A 25,763-nucleotide genomic window follows, 5' to 3' on the forward strand; every position below is an offset into this window, starting at 1 on the left:
ATTCTTGCAGGGGAAAGTATGGTCATTTAATAAAATAGAAGACTTCCAGGCATTCATAAAGAAAAGACTGGACTTACAAAGAAAATTTTATACCCAAGCATAGAACTCAAGAGAAACACAAAAAGGTAATTAAGACAGGGGAAAAAATTAAGGAACCCAATAAGTTCAAATGATTTGTATTCCTATAAGAAAATATGATATCGGTTACTCTTAAAAACTGTTATCATCGTCAGGGTATCTTGAAGAAGTATACAAGTATACTTAGAGGGAACAGTGACAAATTGTATAGGATGAAATGTCTCTCTCTCTCTCTCTCTCTCTCTCTCTCTCTCTCTCTATATATATATATATATATATATATATATATATATATAACTAGATGTAAAAAAAAGAGGATAATACTAAGAGATATGGGTAAAGAGACAACATGGGTAAATTTATATTTCATAAAGAAGCACATGGTGAGAGTGGGGGAGAAGACCAATGCATGGAAGGGTGAAAGAGGTTGGTGTAACAAGTAATACTTAATTCTTACTCACATTGAAATTTGACTCAAAAGAGGGTGGAACAATCAGATCCTTTGGAGCAGAGAATTGATTTGTGCCCTATGAAGAAATAGAAATGTAACAAATGGACTGGTGGGGAGGGAAGCAAGACAAGAGAGATGGGAGAGTGTGGGGGGTAGTTTTAAAAGGACCCTAATGAAAAATATTAGGAGAATAAAAAGGGATGGGGAGAAAAGAGAGAGCATAATGGTGGGGATTAGGGGGATCGATTAAAAACAAAACACTGGTATAGAAGGAAATAGTGACAGATGAAAGGACAGTACTAGGAGAGTAAATCAAAATAATGGCGAATACACAGGTGGTAATCTCAACTCTGAATTTTAATGGGATCAACTCACCCATAAAACAGAAGTAAATAGCAGAGTGGATTAGAAACCCAATCCTACCATATGCTGTCTACAAGAAACACAGGTGAGGCAGGTAGACACACATAGTGTAAAGGTAAAAGGCTGTAGCAAAATCTATTAGGCATCAGCTGAGGAAAAAGAAGGCAGGAGTTGAAATTAAGATATCTGATAAAGCCAAAGTGAAAATAGATGTTATTATAAGAAATAAGGAAGATAATTAATTATATCCCAATAAAAGACAGTATACATAAGGATGAAATATCAGTACTAAACATGTATGCAACAAATGATATAGGAATCAGATTTTTAAAGGAGAATCTATTGGAGCTCAAGGGAGAAATAATGTAGGAGCTCTCAAGCTTCCCATATCAGATATGGATAAATCAAACCAAAAATAAGAAAGAGGTTAGAGATGTGAATGCTATCTTAGAAAAGCTAGAGTTAATAGATATGTGGAGAAAAATTAATAGGGACAAAAAAGAATACACCCTCTTTTTAGCAGTACATGGTACATTCCCAAAGAATGACCATGTTCTTGGGAATAAAAACATGACAGACAGGTACAAAAGAGCAGAAATAATAAATGAAATCTTTTAAGATCATAATGCAATAAAAATAATAATTAGTAAGGGCACACAGAGAGGCAAATCAAAAATTAATTGAAAATTAAATAACATGATTCTTCAAAATCAGTTAATAAAAGAGCAATTCATAGAAACAATAATTTCATTGAAGAGAATGGCAATAAAGAGACATCCTTTCAAAATCTATGGGATGCATCCAAAACAGTACTCAGGGGGAAATTTATATCTCTGAGTGTATATATTAACAAATTAGGGAGAGCAGAGAGCAAAGAATTGGGCATGCAAATTAAAAAACACCTAGAAAGAGAACACATTAAAAATCCACAGTTAAACACTAAATTAGAAATCCTAAAAATTAAAGGAGTAATTAATAAAATCAAAGTAAAAACTATTGAATTAATAAATAAGATTAGAAACTGGTACTTTGAAAAAACAAATAAAATAGACAAAGTACTGGTTAATCTAATTAAAGAAAAGGAAAGAAAAAAACCAGATTAACAGTATGAAAGATGAAAAGGGAGACCTCACTTCTAATGGAGAGGAAATTGAAGCAATCATTAAAACTATTTTGCCCAATTATATGACAATCTTGGGGATATAGTTAAATACTTACAAAAATACAAATTGTCTAAATTAACAGAAGAAGAAATAGAATGCTTAAATAATCTCATATCAGAAAAAGAAATTGAACAGGCCATCAAAGAACTCCCTAAGAAAAAATCCCCAGGTCCAGATGGATTCACAAATGAATTCTATCAAACATTCATACAAATTATTTGACTAAATAAGCAAAGAAGGAGTATTACCAAATTACTTTTGTAACACAAATATGGTACTGATTCCAATGTCAGGCAGATCAAAAACAAAAAGAAAACTACAGACTAATCTCCTTAATGAACATAAATTCACAAATCTTAAATAAAATACTAGCAAAAAAGACTCCAGCAAGTGATCACAAGGATTATTCATTATGATCATGTGGGGTTTATACCAGGAATGCAAGAATGGTTCAATATTAGGAAATCCATCCACATAATTGATCCTATCAACAAGCAAACCAACAGAAATCAATGATCATCTCAAAAGATGTAGAAAAAGCCTTTGACAAAATACAGCACTCATTCCCAATGAAAACATTAGAAAGTATGGGAATAGAAGGACATTTCATAAAAATAATAAACGGTATATATTTAAAACTATCAGCAAGCATGTGGGTAAATTAGAAGCATTCTCAATAAGATCAGGGTTGAAACAAGGAAGCCCGTTATCACCTCTATTATTTAATATTGTACTAGAAACACTAGCAGTAGAAATTAGAGAAGAAAAAGAAGTTTAAGAGATTAAAATAGGCAATGATGAGACCAAGTTATCACTCTTTGCAGATGATATGATGTTCTACCTAAAGAATCCTAGAGAATCAACTAAAAAGCTAGTCAAAAGAATCAATAGCTTTAACAATGTTGTAAGATACAAAATAAACCCACCTAAATAATCATTATTTCTATTTATTTCCAACACATTTCCAAGAGCAAGAGTTAGAAAGAGAAATTCCATTTACAATCACCCTAGACAACATAAAATACTTAGAAATCTGTTTGCCAAGATAAACACAGGAATTATATGAACACAACTATAAAACACTTTCCACACAGTTAAAACTAGATCTAAACAATTGCTCATGGGTCAGACGAGCTAACACAATAAAAATGACAATCCTACTCAAAATAATTTAATTATTCAATGCCATACACATCAAAGTCCTAAGAAAGTTTTTTACTGGATTAGAAAAAATCACAAATTTCATTTGGAAGAACAAAAGATCAAGAATATCAAGGGAAATAATGAAACAATATGGAGGGGTGGGGTGGGGCTAGCACTACTAGATCTTAAACTGTACTATAAAGCTGTGGTCATCAAAACAATATTGTATTGGTTAAGAGACAAATGGGGGATCAATGGAATAGACTTGGGGATAAATGTGAATTTTAGGTTTTACTCCACCCTGATTAGTCTTTAGAATTCTAGCAACAAGGAATGAATACACTCGCATTTAAGGATTAACTGTGAGGAGGATGGCCTATGACTACCATGTGTTAGCAAGTGACAAATCAGAAACAACTGACAGACCCCCCTGGCCTGTCCTAACAAGCGTAAGCTACCTTTGGTACACGTGAGACACAGGAAGTGATGTAAAGAACTATCTATATATTTCGCATCACTTCTGCTCTCCTCACTCTCTCTTGGAGATGTTGTGCTTGCTCAGTGATGTTGGGCTGTAATGGCTTGGTGAGGTTGGGAGCTCCTGGGGGCAGTTTGGCATTTGAGGCTTGGTGGTGAGGTTACTGGGAGAAGCTTTGTAGCATGGTTCAGGTGAGGCATTTTCCCTGAGAAACGTTGGTGAGTGGCTACTGATTCCCCCTTTCTTTCTGAGGAGGCCTTGTGGCTGAGATCTCTGAATTTCCCTTGACTTAGGCTAGGCCATTTAAATCTTATACCCCTTTCTCTCTTCCTTCTTAATTTCTTCCTACTATTGTAATTAAACCACCATAAAAACCCCAAACTTACTTTTAGTATTTTATTGGGATTGAATTTATTCCCTGGCGACCACTAAAATAATATATTCAGTCAAAAACCCTAATTTTATCCTTAACATAAATGACCTCAGCAAGACAGTTTATGATAAACCCAAAGATCCCAGCTTTTGGGACAAAAAATCCACTATTTGACAAAAACTGCTGAGAAAATTGGAAAACAGTATTGAGAGATTAGGTTTAGATCAATATCTTACACTCTACACCAAGATAAATTCAGAATGAGTAAATGACTTGAATATCAAGAAGGAAACTATAAATGAATTAGTTGAACACAGAATAGTATATCTATCAGATATTTGGGAAATGAAAGATTTCAAGACCTAGCAAGAATTAGAAACAAATTACAAAATGTAAAATAAATAATTTGGATTGCATTAAATTAAAAAAGTTTTTGTGCAAACAAAACCAATGTAACCAAAATTAGAAGGAAAGCAACAAATGTGGAAAAAATCTTTATAACAAAAACTTCTGACAGAGATTTAATTACTCAGATATATAAGGAGCTAAATCAATTATATAAAAAATCAAACCATTCCCCAATTGATAAATGGGCAAGGGACATGGATAGGCAATTTTCATATAATGAAATCAAAACTATCAATAAACACATGAAAAAGTGTTTTATATCTCTCAAAGTTAGAGAAATGCAAATTAAAACAACTCTGTGGTACCACTTTACATGTAGTAGATTGACTAACATGACAGCAAAGGAAAGTAATAGATATTGGAGGGGATGTGGCAAAATAGGGACATTAATGCATGGCTTTTGGAATTGTGAATTGATCCAACCATTTTGGATGGTAATTTGGAGCTATGCCCAAAATACCTTAAAAAAGACTGTCTGCCCTTTGGTCCAGCCATACCATTGCTGGATTTTACCCCAAAGAGATAATAAGGAAAAAGACTTGTACAAAAATATTTATAACCTCCCTCTTTGTGGTGGCAAAAAATTGGAAAATGAGGGGATGCCCTTCCATTTGGGAATGGCTTAACAAATAATTTTATCTGTTGGTGATGGAATATTATTGTGCTTAAAGGAATACTGACCTGGAGGAATTCCATGTGAACTGGAACAACCTTCAGGAACTGATGCAGAATGAAAGGAGCAGAACCAAGAGAACATTATTCAATGACAGATACAGTGTAGCACAATCGAATGTAACAGACTTCTCTATTAGTAGCAATGCAATGACCCAGGACAATTCTGAGGGATTTATGAGAAAGAATACTATCCACAATCAGAGAAAGAACTGATGGGGATATGACTGGGGATGTAGACTATAAGCAATCACTCTAGTGTAAATATCAGTAATATGGAAATAGGTTTTGAACAATGACACATGTAAAATCCAGTGAATTTATATATTGGCTTTGGGAGGCTGGTAGAAGGAGGGGAGAGAAAGAACATTAATCATGTAACCAAGGCTAATTAAGTATAATTTAAAAATAGAAACATATGTTTTAATCATAAAAGCAATTTTAAGTGATAACATATAGTGTTTTGGATAATAAAAACATTTGCCATACCAGCTAAATTTCCCCATTGAGAACAGAATGGATTTAGCCATTAGCTTATTTTCTTTCCTAATTCCATATTTATATTATACTGTTCCTTTTTTTCTGATGCTACTCTCATTTGTATTATCCACATTCCTCTGTCATGCCTTTAAAAAATCTTCATGACCAAGAAATAATTTTATCTTGCAATGTCAGAGTATTTTCTCTCTCTTACAAAAGTAATTAGTGAATTTACTTTACTCAATGAATTCTGTATCACTTATATGGGGAAAACTGATTAGAGACAAATTTGATTGATTTTTATTTCCTATATTTATAGATTTTCAAGAGTTCAATCTACCCTTTTCCATTAGTCAAACATTTCCCTTCCAAAGTTTAGAAATATATTAATTCTGTCTTATTTTTTAAAAAAAAATTCATCATTTTTATAGAGCCATATTGATTAGATAAGATTGAATGCTAATTTACTCTTTATAGGTAGTTTGGCATAATAGAACATTTTCAATGCAGAATAAGAGAGACAGGTTATAAGCCTTGAGGTTAATGATGAAATTGAAGCATTATTACTAAAATCACTAAGTGAACAACTATTTATATTGCTTGTTAAATTTTTTTATTTTTATAAAATAAACAAGTGAATTTTTGAATTTCCAACTATTTTAGTTCTATGAGGTTTTTTGAAACAAAATATTGGATAACTCGTCATATTAATGTGAGACCATTTAAAAATTGTTGTTGGACAGATTTTTTTTTCCATTTCCCATTTCCAAATACTACCTCAGTTTGGGAATTAATTCAAAGAAAGATAATGGTCATTTTCTAATTGCAACAATAGTTAGCTCTTAAATCCATTATTAATAGAGTTATAGAATATTATTCTAACTAGTTAAGTCTTAACTATTCACACTTTCTAACCTCATATTTTTCCTTTTGATACACACAGAAACATTACTTTGGAGACAATGTCATGCAATATATAACAGTATTGGATTTGTGATCTCTATTATATGAATTCATATTTATTAGCTGAGAGAGCAGGTATATCAGTGAACTTCTCAGAGCCTCCATTTCCACAGCTTCAAGGAGTTGTGACTTAGGTAACTTATATTAAGCACTTTTTAGACTTTAAAACACTGATTTTTTCCTCTAAAAGATATTATGTACCTTGTCCCAGGTACCAATGCCAGTAGCACTCTTCTACACTCATGACACATCAAGTTAAAAGGGGTCAGAATACTCTAAACTACTTAAGGCACTTCCAGACATTATAAATACCACCACCCTTTAGTATCTTTCTCAGTTTTGATGTTCCCTCCATCCAGCCATGTATATCGGCCTACTCAGATGCTTGTTATTGTCATTAGCCACTTTTTAGGCCACAATTCTACCAGTCATCTAGAATCATAAACTTGAAGTCACTTTTGACTTGTTTTAGTTTGTGGCCAGGTCTTTATTTTATGTTTTTCTGTTTCTCTACATACATGGACACCACCCTCATCAGTCAAATATTGCCTTTGCTGCTTCTGCTCTTCTGTTCTATAATTTCTTGACAAGATTCAAGTCTTTCCTTTCTCATGTGAGATCCCATTTATTTTTTCCTTCAGGAATAGTTGATTCCCCCAACAATCTTGAATAGTGAGAAGGCATTCTTGAGTCTTTTCACACCCTCCTTTGGGGAGGTAAAGGAAAGGAGCAGCGTTTATTAAACACCTACTGTGTATCCGGTCCTGTGCTTTACAAATATTATTTCAATTTGATCTTCATATCAATGATGAAAGGTAAGGGCTATCCCTGTTTTTCAGTTATGAAAACCGAAGCTGAGACTTGACCAGGATCACATGGCCAGCAAGTGTATGAGGTAAGATTTAGACTCAGGTCCTCCTTACTCCAGGCACAGGTCTCTATCCAGTACCTAGCTGCCCCCTATAAGAGGAAGATCATCTACTTTTGGGACACAGCCAATAGGCAAATGGCCACCTCAGGTATATAAATACCACATACTTCATGTAAGGCACTGTAATTTTGAAGCATTTTGTTTTGAACTACTTGTGAGTGTTTATACCTTAAAACTAAGCACCTGGTTAAAATTTTTTCCAATCATCACTTCTTAAGACAGGTTATTAGGCAGCTAGGTGAATAGGCTTTTGAGCTCGGAGTCAAGAAGACCTGAGTTCAAATCCTGCCTCAAAGGGTTACCAGCTATATGACCCTGGGAAAGTCATTTAACTTCTGTTTGCCTCACTCCCTCTTCCATAAAATAAACTAGAGATGAAATGGCAAACACCTCCAGTGTCTTTACCAAGAAAATCCCATGGACAGTATGGACTACAGGGTCATGAAGAGTTGTACACAACTGAATAACTCAACAGCACACTAACCTGACAACCTCATTCAACTTTCTTTCCTCATTCTTTACTACTTCATAACCACAACTTCTTTTCCTCCTTCTCCTAATCTTTCTATTTCACCAATATGTTCCACCTGTCAAATTACTCTCTCTGTTTGCTTTACCTTATAAATGTTCCATTTACATTTCACTATCTCACCTTGCCACTTCTTTTTTATTTACTTCTGTAGGTGCTATTCCTTGATCTTCCTTAAACCTTTTATATCCTTCTTTTATGTTCTTGATCTTCTCTTTTTTCCAGCTCAAAGTCGATCCTGGACAAGTGTCCAGACATGTTGATTTTGCTTGTTTGAATTGTCATTAAATTGCCTTGCCAAATTGAACCTAATTTTTACTGACTACTTCTAATATACTTGTTTACTATTAACTTGCTCTATTTATTTAATTCTATGTGAGTTACTTATACAATTTCCTTCTCATTTCCATTTGGTTTAAATAATTCTCTCTTCTCCCATTTCTTCTTCTAGAGAATCTGGAAATGGAAAATTTAAGTGGGGGTGAGAACAGAGAAAATAATTTTCATTTGGATCCAGCAAATACTATGCCCTTGGTAAAGTTGGACAGAGTAGCTCTAGACAAATGGAGTATCTAAAGCCTTATTTTAGTGGTTTCTATGGTAACTGGAACAGGATGCTATCAAAACAACAATTGTAGGCAAGGAGATGAGAGATGACAAAGAACATGAATGAATAGCAGAGTTGAATGAGGGGGATTTTTGAGTGTGTAGTAATTTATTAAGACCCACTCATGTTGTGAAATACAAACCCACCGACTCAATATAGATAATTTAGGTAAATAAAGTAAAAAAAGACAAATTTCTCCAAGTCAAGGTAGAAAGGTAGATTTCATTGGAAGAGGGAGAAGTCCTCCAATAAAAGTGTTCTCTTGCATGTATTACATTGTTGGATTCTGGCAAGAGACAATTCCCAGAGGCCAAGTCCTGGTTTATATACTGGGGCAGTAATAAAATGAATATTTTCTGTACAAGGTTGATGACATGTCACAAGACATAACATCATATAAACCTTATTTAGAAACAGTCACCCAACTACAAAGCTGATTGGTTAGTTAATTTCAGAAACCCATATTAGTCTAAAGATTAAGTCACAAGGCAATACTGTTATTTAAGGCAGATAGCACTGACCATTACCTCAGACTCATCTAATTTGGGGGGTAAGGATGGCTATTTCCAAATAGGGAAGGGTGCATGCCATTTGTGCCATATTGGGGACATGAGATTCAGCTAGTCCACATCTTATGATGAAGGGAAGTATAAACTTAGGGAAGGGTTAGAAATTCCCTTAGAAGCAGTTTTTATGCTTTAGTTAGAAATCCTTATAAAAATCATGAATTCTTCTGATTGTATTAAGATTATAATGAAATTTATACTAATCACTTTAGAATCACAATATTGATTATCTAAAACATCACTATCACTAAAATCCAATCAAATATAAGGGGGGTAGGGGTCTATTCCCCCATCATTCATAAGCAAATAGGTAAGAGAATGTTGATGATCAAAGAGAAGGACGAAGGGATGGTTGTGAAGGGGTGAGAGCAAATAGAGGGCATGAGATCAATAGAAAAAATAGATTGGTTGGTTGTGGCCATGAAGCTATAATTAATGATTTCACTAGATATTAAATCAAAGGAGTGAATGAGTGATGATTTTTGAGTTGTAAAATTGGGGCATAGAGCTATTACAATGAATGGCTGAGAGACCCCTTTTATTATTAATAGTCTTACCAAACTTTGAATATGCTTAAGTTTTGTGCCTTGATTTACCTCAGTTTCAGCCATAACACTGAATAGAAGTGAAAAGTATAACACCTGGCCCTTGCATCATATGAAAACTTAAATTTTAAGAAGTTTGAAATGAACTATGAGCTGAAGAAGGAGTAAAAAAGGAAACTTCCCCCCTCAGTTGTGATCATGGACTTATTCAAAGAAATGCTTGATCATACTCTGGTCCCAATTTTCTCCTTAGTCCATAATTTCCATCTTTGGGCTAGGGAACAAAATCAGGAGAAGAATACCAAGCAAAATACTTAAATAATTTTTCTATCTTCCTAGTAAGCCAAAACTAAATTATCCTAATAAAGAATCAATCAATTATTTCCCTCTCATTTCCTCCTTCAAACCCTGCATATGGGGAATGATATCATTTCCAAGGGACTTTTAATTGATGAAATTGTAGCCAGGTGGCGCTTACTATTCTTCATATAGTGTTGAAGAATACAAAGAACAGGAAACATCATAGATGGAAAATAATATGATTGATTATAAGTTCAGGAGCTTGAAGGGTGAGGGAAAAGGGGACATAATATGATTGGTTGGGAATCAAATACAGGACTAGCAACACCCCCTCCTTCAATCTAGGAAATCGTGATTATCTGATTTATTCCACTTATAGGAACAACTAATTGTATATGAATAACAAATTTCTCCTAATTATACAAGAACAGCTAGTGGTACAAAAATAGCAAAAGTTTTCTTTTAATTAAAGTGACTTATAGGGAAAATTAACTTTTAAATTTAATTTGTAGAGAAAAGCGAATTTTTTGACTTGATAGACATAGCTTAGGTAGTTACAGGATAGAATTAATTACACAATAGATTCAAATATAAAATTAGTATTTGGTTTTCTCAGTTTCTCCCTTGGATCAATGGGAGACTTAGCTCCCATTGATCACTTATGTATAAACTAATTCTATAAGATTTTTACCATAGTCATTATCAGTAGTGCTCACTAACATATATTTTTCTGGTACAAGTTCAGAATGGCTTCAACCCAGCAACTAATGCAATTTAAAAAGAATTAAAAGACAGGACAATAACAGCCCATAATAAGAGTGGATAACAGGCTGTTTCTCTATAGCCAAGTGAAACAAGAGCAGGGATTCTATTAGGGTTACCTGAGGAATAGTTGAGTTTCTACTATAACTTGCTGGATATCATGTAGACTTGTCATAATTTATACTGACCAGTTTTTATAAGAATAGCAAGATTAATTAATCATAACATAAGCTTTTCTCTGAGGAAAATCTTAAGCCATGGACTAATTTTATTGGGGAGATATACATGCTATCACAGTAAATAAGAAAATTCAATGGACACATATACTGTGAAACAAAAAAGCCAAAATGATACAATAAGGCTTATCACTACTAAATAATATCAAGTTTATTTGTAATCTGGTAACACATTGCTCATTTCATTTAATCAGCACACTTCATCTTGGATCCCAGATGTTGCATGTAGTCATCTGGTTCTTTGAAACATCTTATCTTGAACATTCTGGAATAGACCTATTCTTGGGGCAGATATGAAGGGGCTTCTCAGCAGTATATTTGCTTCTATGGTTCCAAGTCACTTGCAGAGATTTTTAGATAATTTTGCTAAAATTCGGCAGCCTGTTGAGACCAAGTTGGCTCAATACTATGGTTTGACTTCAAATTACATAAATATTTAATCTTTTGCTTAACTATTATCATTGAGACTAAGTTGGCTCAAGATGTAACTTTAAGGCATATTTTTTAACAGATAAAGTTCAATAATTTTCATAAGTGATAGCCAAATAGTCTTAGCCAAAACTCACTTATTACAAATGAACTCATAAATCTGTCCCACTTTTTTACAAAAGTAGAAGAAGAAATCCCAGTTTCTCAGTAAACCAATTCTTATTCTAGGAATCTTAAAATATTTGGCAATTACTTTGCTCAAGCATATAGTTCTAAGAAACTTGGCAAGTTTACCAATAAGGATATTTTATAAGTTGGTTCACTTCTTCTTTTTCATCCAAGAAGTAATTATTATTCTTACCATCTAAAACATGCACAATTAAATACTTGATCGGTTTTTAACCTTATGATAATAGTCTTCTAATAATATAATAATTTCAAGGTATGGTAATCAAAAGGACTTAAATTCTTCAGTGATACAAACTTAGTGTCCTCTTAACAACATTTCTTATACAATGAGTTCTCAGAATTTACAATACAAGAACATTTAGTGACACAAAAATAACATTCACAATATCATGAATTGAAAACATGGAGCAAAATTTATTACCAGTGAGATGACATCAAATCAATCAAATTATTTCCAAATTATCTTACATAGAAAATCATTCATCTTATTACCCTTAGCATTTTATACTAAACACATCTAAAATCCTCCACAGAGTTATTCAGTATGGATCCAATGTATTCTTTTAAAGAAATAACAACAATTAGCATTTAGGTCTGATGTTAAACATTATACAATCATGTGATTCTTACAACAATTTGGAATATGGATGCTGTTTTTATTCCCTTTATAGATAGGAAACTGAGATAAACAGAGATTATCCAAAAGCACATGGCCAACAAATTTACACAGACTGTATTTTTAACTCATTATTCTCAATCTATGCTCTTCCAGTATTTTGCCTTAATGCCAAACTATATTATAATTTAGTTTTAGAAAAAGACTTTACTACCCCAAATCTGGTTTTACAATCACAAAATCAAAACCTCAGTTTTCTAAAGGGCCATGTACTCTCAGTACTTCACATTATAGTGTCTATTACTCAGTTTATTGCCAAAGATTTAAAGTGACAGTTTTGTATTCTCATCACAATATTTAAAGTCCATGAGGATGTTATATTCCTTAAGTAAAAACCAAAATATACTTATATAATGATCTGTTAGGGACTGAATGTTAGGATATTATCTTCAAATAATTCTGTGTTGCAAATATAATTCTATAGTGGCCATATCATGAACTGAGGCATGAATGTTGTGGAATTTAGGTCTCTCTTTCCTCTAAGGGGGAGAAAACACCCTGGGACACTGAGATCCCTAAAGACTTCTGTCCCACTTTCTCAGAACTGAGGGATGCCTTTTTATTAATCAAGGACATACATGTGCATTCCTGGAAGCAAGTTGTTTTAGAACCAATAAGCATTCAAAATATAGTTGGCTACCAGCTACTTTAAAAATTCTTAGTGAATGCAGGTGAGAAAGGGACTGAAAGGTGCTACTCTAGGGAAAGATCTGGGATGGTATGGACAGAGTTCACAGGAATAGGGTGGCAGATTCCCAGGAACTAAGGGGAAAAAAGACATTTCTGGTACATATTTTTAGCATAAGACAGCAAGATAACAGTATGAAGGGATTTTGTTTTAAGGTGTCAACAGAACAGTGATCCACTGAATCTCAGGTCCAGATGTCCTCCCAGTTGAAGTCAAGTGAAAAACTCCATCAGAGATAGGCTGAGACCAGGCATGTTTATACAAAACACAAGGGCTTTGGCTAATTCATCCCAGAGAGACTGCAAGAACTGGTATGGAATGAGACAGTAGCAGGTAAAAGCCAAGTTCAGTCTAGTGTCCTAGGGCAGAGATACCTGATTTCTATGATTACTTAAAACAGGTTGTCATTTTCAAAGAATTTCTTCAGGTTATTCTGGGTCCTAAAGGCAATCAGTTTCTTCAAATGATTCTGAGTCCTAGGTAAATAGTTAGTCTTACACATTTTCTTCAGACATAGAAGGGCAGCTCTAGAATAAAAAGATAACTATGAATATAATTTATAAAATGTCACAAAAATAACTACATAATGTTTCTCATATCTTTCTTGTCTGGATAAGATTGAACTACTCCTTTCAACCTTTCATCCCTACTTGCTTAAATTTCTTCCTCTTTTTCCTTTACATACCCTTCTAGTGGCCTATAAATGTTTACCTTTTTTATTTCTTTCATATTCTTCTCCTATTACCTTTTACTTGTTAATTCCTATAATGTCCATATTTTAATCATATCCCAAACTATCTGTAGAACTAATCTTCACTAAAATTTTCCTTTACAATTTTAGCACACAGAATTTCTATACAATAATAATCAATTGTAATGCTGTTGCTTTGGGCTTTTTTTTTAAGTTTACAAAACACATGTTTTATTTATATACCCTTTGGTGTTTAGCCAAACAATTAAATTCTGTTATATTATGCACAGAGGTAATATGAAATATTTTTCCAAATTAAAGTATACTCACATTCAAATTTCTCCCTTAAATAAACTTCTTTTTTCATGGTCAAGAAGCAATATAGTTCTTAAAAATTCAAATTGTAAATTTGTTTTGAAATTTAGTCCAAACTGACTTCCCCTTAAGTAACCTGCAGTTTTGTGATGTGGTTCTTAGGGGTATATACTTTTCTAGGGAGTGGGGTGGAAATGCTGGTTCAGATTTGTCCCTTCTTTTGTTCTTTCATATATTTAACTATATATCTATGGCATTGTATCTAAGTTGGTTTATACTTTACCCATGCTATCCAGGGCAAAGAAGCATAAATAACCATTAATTTCTGGCAGGCACTGATTAATAAAAGCACAGTTAGTAATTTGTTCATTATTTGTACTTTTAGTGGATCTAACTCTAAATACTGCCTTGTGCTTCTTCATAACTTTTTTGGTTTTGTTTTTATAAAAAATGGGTAGGAACTTCATTTTCTTCTTGGCAAATTATTTGAAATCTAATCCAATTAATATCCATATCCAAATCTAGAGACTATAATTTAATTTTTAAATTAATTTGCACAACTTCAATTTGTAGAACTCCTAAGCATTTAATTAAATGTTCTAATAGAAATTATTTACTTTTTAGTTGCTCCCTGATTTTCATAAGCTTTTCTCCTTTTGTAAATAATAAACAGTTAAATGCTACTATTTTTCTCTTCGTTTTGGAATTTTACTGATATATTTAGCTTCCATTTCCTGTTCTCTAATCAGTGAAAATACTTCCCCCTACACTGAAACAATAAATCTGTGCCTTTACAGGCACCTAATTAGTTTTAATTAGTTAATTAGTCTAGTTAGGAACAGAGATAAGGTCATTAGTAAGAGTTTGGGGATTTTTATGCTGTCCCCTTTAAGTGGAAGTAAAAGAAATATCAGCTATGGGCCCTTTAAGGAAATTGCATAAAAGGAGTCTGGGAAAGAAATCTGAGCTCCTGTTTCTCTGGAAGTCAAGGAGAACAGGGGTCGCTGCACTTAGCTCTCTGGACTCTGACTGTTGGTGGCAATTGAAGTGAAAGAAAAAGATTCAAGAAAACTGAAGAAGAGAACTTTGTGACTAAAAATCTTAGTGACTGAAAATTTTTCTTCTCAAGCACTCTGAGAGAAGGAGTCCAGCTGTTGGGCCTATTCACATTAGTAGACACAGGGGACACTGAAGAGCAAGAAGGCTGGTCTGTGAAAACCTGTCACAGGCAGCAGTATTTTTTGAACTTGACAGAAAGAGGAGATATAGGTGTTACATTTTGATTTGTGAAGATTTATAAGTTAGAATGAGGCAGTGAGATAAAATTTAATATTTAGACAGTAAGAGTAGTTTAAGTTAGGTCTGATTATAGGCAAGAAGAAGCTTCATGAGAAGCAGTTGGGTTTTTTGGAGGTTTATGTAGAAATCTTAGTGTTAAAGTTAAATTCATATCCATTAGATTCATATCTAAATTCTGTCTCCTTTCCCTTCTTCTCCTCATAGAGATGATAAGTTAGTTGGATCAAGAGGCCTCCAGCGAGTTCATCCATCGCCTAAACCAGATTGACCATTAAAGCTTTAACATTATCAATACCAGTTCAATATACAAGATTTGGATTTACCCATTACCAATACTGGTTTAAATATTGACTATTACATTATCACACCCATTCTAAATATACACTATTACAGTTGGCCTATACTAGTTTAAAATATATACTACTACATTTATAATACAAGTTTTATTTTAATTATTACAAGTAGTTGCCTCTAGCCCTCTATTAACCACTAGTAATTAGTTTAACAATATACAAGATTTAATTTACTTTATTACAGATAAGACATGTACGTGTTATTTCCTTGTAACTTTCACATTTTCATTTTGCCTTAAAACAAAGTCTATAGAAAGTTAAAATTTGCTAAAACATTTTAGCATTCATAAAAACATTCAGATGACAGAGCCTTGTGCCTCCAATCTGTGTTTTTCTTGTCTGCCTCCCAAGGCCAGTCAGGAAGAGATAGAAAACATTTATTCTCAAGAAAGGTTTTACTCTTTCTTCTCTGTATGTTAAGTCCATAGGGGAAAGCTAGTTTGACTTTCAAATATAGATAATATGACAAGAAAGACACAAAAGCACTTGCTGAGAAATTTTCTGAAAAAAGAATTAATGAACACAAATGGACATCCACTTTTAAGGTAAAATCTGAGCCATATATACACATGCCTGGTTAATTTTTGCCTTAATTTTATTCACTCCCTTTTTAAATTCCCTCTTCCCAAGTTTCCTCAATTCCTTAAATGGGAAGTGTCCCTTATTATGCCTCCTGGCTTGGACCAGTAGTCCGCACCTTGAAGGAAGAAATATTTCTTCAAGAATTCAGTATTTCTCTTGGCATGAACCAGAAGCTCCCCTGTAAGAGAAAATTCTCTAGGTGACTTCCCTAAAGATATATTTAATTTCCCTTAGGCAAATTTCCCAGATTTTCCATGAACAATTATTGCTAATCATTCATACTTACAGACAGCATGCCAAGACAAACAAACATTTGCAACTCCCCCCAAAAGAATAGGGGTTTACCTTGACTCAGAAGAATCTCTGGTGAAATCCTCCATGGAAAAATCCCCCTTAGTGAAAATTCTACCAGAAAATGAGTTCTCTTAAAAAGTTGCTCTGAGGGGGCAAGCCGGGCGACTCAGTGGATTGAGAGCCAGGTGTAGAAATGGGAGGGCCTAGGTTCAAATCTGGCCACAGATACTTCTTATCTGTGTGGACCCTGTGTGACCCTGGGCAAGTCACTTAACACCAGCTGCCCAGCCCTTACTGCCCTTCTCCCTTGGAAACAATATTAGTATTGATTTTAAGACAAAAGATAAGGGTTTAATTTTTTTTTTTTTTAAGTTGCTCTGAGAATCAGCTTTTCACCCTCCAGTTTCTTCAGTCACCAATTTTCATAATTGAAATTAAGGTGAACAGAGGCCCCAAATTCTGAGCACATTCAGTATTATTGGTAAGACTAGCATTTACCAGTAAAAGGGTCTCTTGGCTCCTAAGCTATCCAAAAGACCATGCAGTGGGACATGCTACCATTCATATAGTTTTGGCACATACCAGAGAACAAAGAATTATAGTAAACATCATAGATGGAAAACAATTTGGGTTATAAATTCAGAAGGATGACAGATGTGGGGTACAGAATGACTGAAAATCTGGAATGTGGATTAGGAACAACCCCTCCTTCCATCTAGGAAATTCTGATTGGTTTAGTCCATCTGCAAGAATAACTTTTAGTATATATATAAAATGACATTTCTTATTATAAGAGCAGCTAGTGAGATAGAGGTAAGTTTTCTTTCAAATCAATTGGTTTATAGGAAACCACATTTTTAAAAAATTAAATTAATTTATTTAGTCAATTTAGAACATTATTCCTTGGTTACACGAATAATATTATTACCCTCCCACCCCTCCCCCACCCTTCCTGTAGCAGACGCACAATTTCACTTAGTATTACATGTGTTCTTGATCAAAACCTATTTCCATTTTGTTGGTATTTGCATTAGGATGTTCAGAGTTTACATCCCAAACCATATCCCCTCGACCCATGTATTCAAGCAGTTATTTTTCTTCTGTGTTTCTACTCCCACAGTTTTTCCTCTGAATGTGGATAGTGGTCTTTCTCATAGATCCCTCCAAGTTGTTCAGGATCACTGCATTGCCACTAATGGAGAAGTCCATTACCTTCGATTGTACCACAGAGTATCAGTCTCTGTATACAATGTTCTCCAGGTTCTGCTCCTTTCATTCTGCATCAATTCCTGGAGGTCATTCCAGTTCCCATGGAATTCCTCCACTTTATTATTCCTTTTAGCACAATAGTATTCCATCACCAACATATACCACAATTTGCTTAGCCATTCCCCAATTGAAGGGCATCCCCTCCTTTTCCAATTTTTTGCCACCACAAAGAATGCAGCTATGAATATTCTTGTACAAGTCATTTTCCTTATTATCTCTTTGGGGGACAAACCCAGCAGTGCTATGGCTGGATCAAAGGGCAGACAGTCTTTTATCGCCCTTTGGTCATAGTTCCAAATTGCCCTCCAGGACAGTTGGATCAATTCACAACTCCACCAGCAATTCATTAATGCCCCAACTTTGCCACATCCCCTCCAGGATTCATTACTTCCCTTTGCTATCATGTTAGTCAATCCTCTAGGTGTGAAGTTATACCTCAGAGTTGTTTTGATTTGCATCTCTCTGATTATACGAGATCTACAACACTTTCTCATGTGCTTATTAATAGTTTTGATTTTTAATTGAAAATTACCTATTCATGTTCTTTGCCCATTTATCAATTGGAGAATGGCTTGATTTTTTTGTACCATTGGTTTAGCTCTTTATCAATTTGAGTAATTAGACCTTGTGAGAGGTTTTTGTTATGAAGATTGTTTCCCAATTTGTTGCTTCCCTTCTAATTTAGGTTGTTTTTTTTTTTTTGTTTGTACAAAATCTTTTTAATTTGATGTAATCAAAATTATTGATTTAACATTTTGTTATTTTTTCTAGCTTTTGCTTGGTTTTGAAGTCTTTTCTTTCCCAATGATCTGACATGTATGCTATTCTGTGTTCACCTAATTTACTTATAGTTTCCTTCTTTATGTTCAAGTCATTCACCCATTCTGAGTTTATCTTGGTGTAGGATGTGAGATGTTGATCCAAACCTAATCTCTCCCATACTGTCTTCCAATTTTCCCAGCAGTTTTTATCAAATAGTGGATTTTGGTCCAAAAGGCTGGAATCTTTGGGCTTATCATAGACTGTCTTGCTGAGGTCACTTACCCCAACTCTATTCCATCTGATCCTCTTGAAACCAAACTTTTAAACTAATTCAGATAGATAAACCAAACTTAAAAAAACTCATGCACCTTTGAATGTAAGAGACTAAAAAACAGGACATAGGCATTTTCAGAACAGAATTAATTATGTAATGTAATGAGACATAGAATATAAAATCAATATTTGATTTTCATCATTAATAGGAAGTTGTTTCTCTGTATAGTTCAATAAATAGAATTTTTATTTATTTATTGTATATGAGATACCATGACTTCATGGTACTAGGTGCTGAGAATGCAAAGATGAAAAATGACAATTCTTACTTTAAGAAGTCTAATGAAGGGCAGATGGCTTGGTGGATAGATATCCAGACCTGAAGATGGGAGGTGAGTTCAATTGTAAAACTGGTACTTAGCAGTGTGATGCTGGGCAAGCCACTTAATCCTAGTTGCCTAGCCTTTATTGCTCTTCTGTCATGGGACTGATGGTTAGCATTTAGACAGAAGGTAAGGTTGTTTGTTTTTTAATCTAATGGGATGTATACTGTCATTATTCTACCTCTCCCAAGGAAAGGGAAAGAATATGGAATGTGTGAGAAGCAAAGGAGAAAAAGACAACACATTATGAGAAAGAAAAGAGGGATCACTTTTATTGGAAGGTGAGATGGGGACAAACGTAGGCATGTAAGGAAGAGAAATGAAAATGGAATCCTTATTTGAAGTAAGGAAGGCAGTTGAATGGGCATATTTGATGGTAAGGATATCTCTTCCAAATATTAAATTTTAAGGATGACAACAGACATATGACAAAATATAACATGTACAAGTATTTTGGTAGCAAAAAAAAACTAGGATTTATAACATCACAATCCTAGATCCATTTATAGAGGGAGTGGAAACAACAGTCAAAAGGATAATGATGGAAAGATCAGTTGCAGTGGACCAAGTAAAGATAGAAGAGATTCATGCTAGAGGAGAGACAATTTTAAATTGTTGAGAGATCAATAGACAAGATATTTGAAGGAGAAGATACTAAAAATAATTGAAATATCTGGCATCTTATTATGATAAAAAGATGACTGAAAGATCACCAATATGGTCTCTCTATACTTATTTGTCCACCTAATATATTTTATGTAGGTAACATGCATATGTCAGAAATATCTTTTATGAGTATATTAAAAGGAAACATTAAGACTTTTGTAATATTCTTCCATTATACCACATATTTAATATCATACAATTAACTACAAGATTTAGGGAATGCAAAATCCTTTTGAGCTTTTTTGTTGATTATTGAGAAACACTTGATTCAATAGAGCAGAACACCACCTTAAATGCTTTCTCCCTCTACTTCATCCTCTAATTGTCCTTCGTCTCTATTTAACCACATTTCTACACATAAATATATGAACACAAGTGTGCACCTATGCAGATATGTATGTATTCATATTTGTGTAAAATAGCACAAAAATACCTATGTATAATTATTTATAATCATTAAAAGAGTTTGGCATAACAAATTGCCCAGAATTATTAAAACGAAATGGTGGATAAAAATTACTGTGTCTAGATTGTGGTATGCCATTGAATGGACAATCTGTTGAGTTTGTCAGTAATATTTGTACCTTGAACAGAAACTACATATGACATTGAGTTAGGATCAGGAAAGAACAGAACAAGAGTAGCATAGATTAACTCTGGAATGTTACAATTCATGTAATAATATCAAACTTCTTTTTGAATCAGATTCTTATCTTTTTAATACCAATATTTTCAAGGTACTGTGTATAAACTGAGTCTAGGCACCTTACAGTCCCCAAAGAACTGAATTTGAAGAAGGTGAGTGATGAAAATGAGCAGCATATAGCATTTTAAAAATCTGGAATAACAGAAGAGAAGTGCTTTAAGATATGCTAGCAAACAAAAGTATAATTGTAAAAGAAGATGGGCTAGTTACCTGGTAGAAGCAATGGGTAATTAATAAATACTGGTATTCATTCAGTTTCAAGAGAACTGAAGGGAAACTCTTAACAAACTTAGTAAAACTTTACTGACAAATTTTAGGAGTAATATGGGTAAGAATCCCACAAGATGGGCAGGTACAATGATCAATTTAGAATACATGATCTTCAAGATACATTTCAGGGGTAAATCTCTGATCATGTGAATAAGGGAGTAGATAATGAGTATGGCAACTGAGTAAAGAAGAACATATTTAGAACATACATTGGTTAGTCAACAAAAGAAGATTAAAAAGTATTATTATGATGTAAAAGGATCGACTAAACACTTTTGCTATAGCTTCTTGAAACCATAGGTGAGAAATGAGTGCCAAATAGACTCCAATAGGCCCTTACACCATAGGTGCTAGACCTCTTTGAGTTTGGGAATTCTTCCTCTGGAGTGAAGGTGGTGAATGTGGGAGTAAGTACAGATCTTAGCCACAGAAGGTCCAAGTAGGACATAGAAATGGACATGATTTTTCTTCAAAGGAGGCAAAAATAGAGACTATGGGAAATGAACAACTGATTAGTAGTGCTTCTTGCAGCAAGACCCTTAGGCAGAAAAGCAACAAGGACTTCACCCTCAAACATCTAACAAGAGCTGAAGGTATAGCCACCATTCCTGAGATGCCTTGATCAGGTCATGATGATGACCCCCTCCATCCCCCATTAGCCTTGTATAGGGACGGTGATGTATGTTTTTCTTGTACCTGGCTATGGGGAGGTCTGAGATTTGAATTATAAATCTTCTCTTCCTTTGGCAGGGGCTAGAGTATAAGGACAGAGAAAAGACCAGAGCTAAAGTTTCTTAAGAGAGGAACTGTGATGGTACCAAAACCCTAGACTAATCTAAGCCCTTTTGTCACTCCCAGGTCTGTCAATAGCTAGCTACATAAAAAAGAAAAAAAACTGGGTGGAGGAGAGTAAAGAGAGTAAGGTATAAGAAGATAGGGAAGATAGAAAAGGTTTAGGTTTTTAAGGACTTTAAAAGCCAAATAATTTTATATTTGATCCTGAAGATGAAATGGGATACCAGGAATTGAAGGTTAATAGCAAAGAAACATCAGCAAAGGACCAAATAATTTAACAGGGATTGGAAGAGGGAGCATGATACATGTAGTCAGGACTGAGCAAGGAGGATATAACAAGGTTCATATTAAGAGGACAGTGATCAGTAGAAAGAGCATTGGGATTTGGCATCAGGAAACTTGACTGATGTTCTGTACTGTGCTACTTAATATCTTTGTAGTTTGGAGCAAGTTGTTTATTTTCTCTGGATCTCAGTTTCCTTATCTGTAATAAAAAATAATCTTTATGACTTTATACTAAATTTATAAGTATTTATTAGTAAAGAGAAAGAAATAAAGAAGAAATTACCAGAGATCATGCAGGGAAGCTTACCTAGCACATCCCAGAAGTCAGAAATTGCACTGACCCTCTGCATCTTCCTACCTTAATGTGCATGTGCCAACTATGAATTACATTTTTATGTTAATTTCACATAATTTATGAGGTTTACCAAGCAATTTCCCTAAAACAATATTATGTAAGCATTCTTATTCCAATTTTACAGATGGGGTTTTGTGAGGATCTTGGTCCATGTGTCTCACAGCTAATAGGTTTCTGAAGTGTTTACTCAAACAAGTTTTCCTGACTTCAGATTGAGTATTTTTTCTGCTATGCAGCATTTCCTTAAAGCTTAAGAGTTAATCCTTTGAAGAGAAGGATTTAAAGGAATCAAGCTAATGAATAGTCATGATAAGGGTGAATGAACAGTAGTTATGGAAGTATTGAGAGTGTGAGATTTGATAGAACAGAAGATTGTGGTCAGAAAAAAAAAAAACATCTTTTAGATTTTAGGATCTTGCAGATAATGGTGATCATAGACCAATTCACCAAAATCTTAGTTCCATTTGTCTTTCATCTATTGTGCTCTTTAGAATCCTAATTTCATTTTTTTGTACTTCTGCTCAACATGAACCTCTTACTCTATGTGTTCCTTGTGGGCTTGCTCTCGGCTTGTGAAGATAATATAATTCTCATGACATCTGTTCATTTCTGCAAAGTGGATTGTGATTGATTTACTATTTGAATATATATATATGTATGTAATATATGTCATATATTGTGTCAAATTCCATATAAGTCTGCTGATGGTGGTGAGGAAGGTGCCTCTCTGCCTTTTCACAATAATTTTCCCTCTCAATGGCAAGTGAATGGAAGGATGGAAGTAGACCTAGCATTTTGGGTTTGGGTTTGGTTTTAGGCAGTCCCCATTAGGGTCTGAAGGTAGATAGTGCTGATTCTTTGTCTTTCCTTCAGGGTTCCTTGCTACCTCAATTAGTATAACCTCAATCTTTTAAAACTTTTTTTCTCTAACTTTAAAATAAAGCCAGCTCTGTAGAGAGAAAAAAAAAGCATTACCTGAATTAAATTTAAAGTACCTAATTTCTTCACATGACCAATTTAGAACTAAACCCAGAGAGCTTTAAAACTGCATTTACCCTTTGATCCAGTAATACCATTAATATTTTATCCCAAAGATATCAAAGTAAAGGGAAAAAATAGCTATTTGTACAAACTATTTGTAACAGCAATTTTTGTGATGGCAAAGAACTAGAAACTGAGGAAATGCCTATTAATTAGGAAATGGCTGAACAAGTTGTGGTATATGAGTGTGATGGAATACTACTGTCATGCTATAAAAAGAATGAGTCAGGTGTTTCAGAAAAACCTGGGAAGCCTTATATGAACTCAGGCAACTTATGCATACAACATATGAACTTTTATGAATTCATAAAGTGAGCAGAACCAGAACATTGCACCAGTATTGGACAGTATTCTAGGGATTATCAGCTGAGAAAAATGGCTATTCTGATCAAGACACTGAACCAAGGCAAATTTAAGGACCCCTGAAGAAACATTCTATTCACTTCTGTAAGGAATTAAAATGAAAGGTTTGACTAAAATATATGAAAATTATAAATAATATAGTGGTCACTGATTTAAAATATTATAGCTCAAGTCAAAATGACTTTTAATAGCTTTTATTTACAAAGAGAATTATGAAAAGAGGGTAGAGAAGATATTTACCTATCACACTAAATATTGCTCCAGTGATTCACTCAGCCTGGGAATACTTGTTAACCCTCAACTGGAATTAATCTCTCTGCAGAAGTCAGGAAAGGAAAGCCAGCTATTCACTCACCCAGGTTCCTTCCAAGAGGCAGTTTGAGTGGATCATTGACAACCTGTTGAGGATGACTCCTGAAGCCAACCTCTAGCCTCCCAAATTCAGGGCTTTTCTAGAGACTTATTGTCCCTTTCCCTCTTCAGAGGGGCCAATCACAACTTTCAAATTGTCTAGCACTGCGGAGGTGGTGGTGCAGTGTCTTACAGGGTCCACTTCTCATCCTCTGAAGGTGTAAACTCTTATCAAAAGGATTCACAATTTCCTGACTAATTGAGTTGTTACTACTTTAGCAAATGACTTGTGAACACTCTTATTTAGGGTCTGGTGATGTGCTGAGTAGGGGTACTTAAATTAGTGTTAACCAAGTATTAACTCAAAATAGATAAAGAGAATAAAGAGTTCTCTTTCACAAGTGTTAATTCAAAATAGACAAAGAGGATAAAGAAGCCCCTTTCGCACTTCCTTAGAGAGAATTGATGAACACTGAAGGCATATTGAACATAGCTTTTTTCTACTATATTTTTCTTGTTCTTTATGTGTTTATCTTTTTCAATATTGCTAATATGGAAATGAGTTTTGCATGACTGCACATACATAATATATTTAAATTGTTTGCCTTCTCAAGGAGAAGGGAGAGATGTGGAGTGACAGAGAGGATATGGATTTCAAAATTTTAAAAAAGTATTCCCAATGTTGCAAAACTGAATAAACCAAGCATTTCCATAAAAAAGAAAAATAATATTGTACATAAATGAAATACAAGTCTCTTATATGTTTAGCTTACTTTTCCTTGTATCCCCATAATAAAATCCACCCACAAGTGCCTTGGCCACTTCCTACCCTTCCTTCATCACAGAAGGTTATCTTCCAGGCAACCAACAGGTTCATACAAATTAAGACTTTAATGTTTTTAATTTTCAGTTCAATGTCTAAAGGTAACATTGATAATTTCCACAGTATTCTGTAGCTGTTTATAGTGTTTTCTTCGTCCTATTCATTTCATTGTTAATTATCCTATGTTGTTGTTTCCAAAAAAAAAATATCCTCATTGATTCTTCTGGCACATTATTATTACAGAAGCATAAACCACAATTTGTTTAACTATTCTCCAATTCATGAGAATCCCCTCAATTTCCAATCCATTGCCACCACAAAGAGAAGTGCTATAAATATTTTGTTTTATATGAGTTCTTTTCCTTTTTCTGTGATGTCCTTGGGGAAAAAAACAAAAAAATCAGTGATGGTATTGTTGAGTCTAAGGTTTATATACAATTATATAACTTTCTGGATGTCATTTGAAATTTCTCTCCATAATGGTTCATAGTTCCACCAACAATGTATTAGTGTCCTTGGAACTCAAAATATTAAAAAAATGATTATTAAAACTTTTTTACTTTTATTTGGTAATAGTTCCACAGAATAAAAATATATTTGAAAAAATGCATACTTCTTGAAGACAAGGACTTATTTAATTTAATATAATTTTGTTTTTGTCTTATTTATTTTTGTATCTCTAGCCCCTAGTACGCTGCTCAGAACATAGTAAGTGCTTAATAAAAGTACTTTGATATTGATTTTTTCTCTTGTAAAATAGGAGTTATAATTTAAGGTAATTTAAATACATATATCTACATATAATTATAATAATATAAGCTGAAATGAAATAAAATAGTCCCTGTCTTCAAGGAGGG

General features: G+C 33.9%; 1 protein-coding gene and 1 long non-coding RNA gene across 3 annotated transcripts in view; one reads left to right on the top strand and one right to left on the bottom strand.

Annotated features, from left to right (window-relative positions):
* MEI4 (meiotic double-stranded break formation protein 4) overlaps positions 1–25,763 on the top strand; it is a 343,130-nt gene that overhangs the window by 65,753 nt on the left and 251,614 nt on the right. The window lies entirely within an intron of this gene.
* On the bottom strand, positions 7,036–8,579 carry LOC130457410 (uncharacterized). The gene is made up of 2 exons (XR_008916599.1): positions 8,156–8,579; positions 7,036–7,278 (listed from the first exon to the last, which is right to left on the bottom strand). It is a non-coding gene; the product is annotated as an uncharacterized LOC130457410 (long non-coding RNA).

The sequence above is a fragment of the Monodelphis domestica genome, chromosome 2, assembly GCF_027887165.1.
Source record: "Monodelphis domestica isolate mMonDom1 chromosome 2, mMonDom1.pri, whole genome shotgun sequence".
Classification (NCBI taxonomy): Eukaryota; Metazoa; Chordata; class Mammalia; order Didelphimorphia; family Didelphidae; genus Monodelphis; species Monodelphis domestica.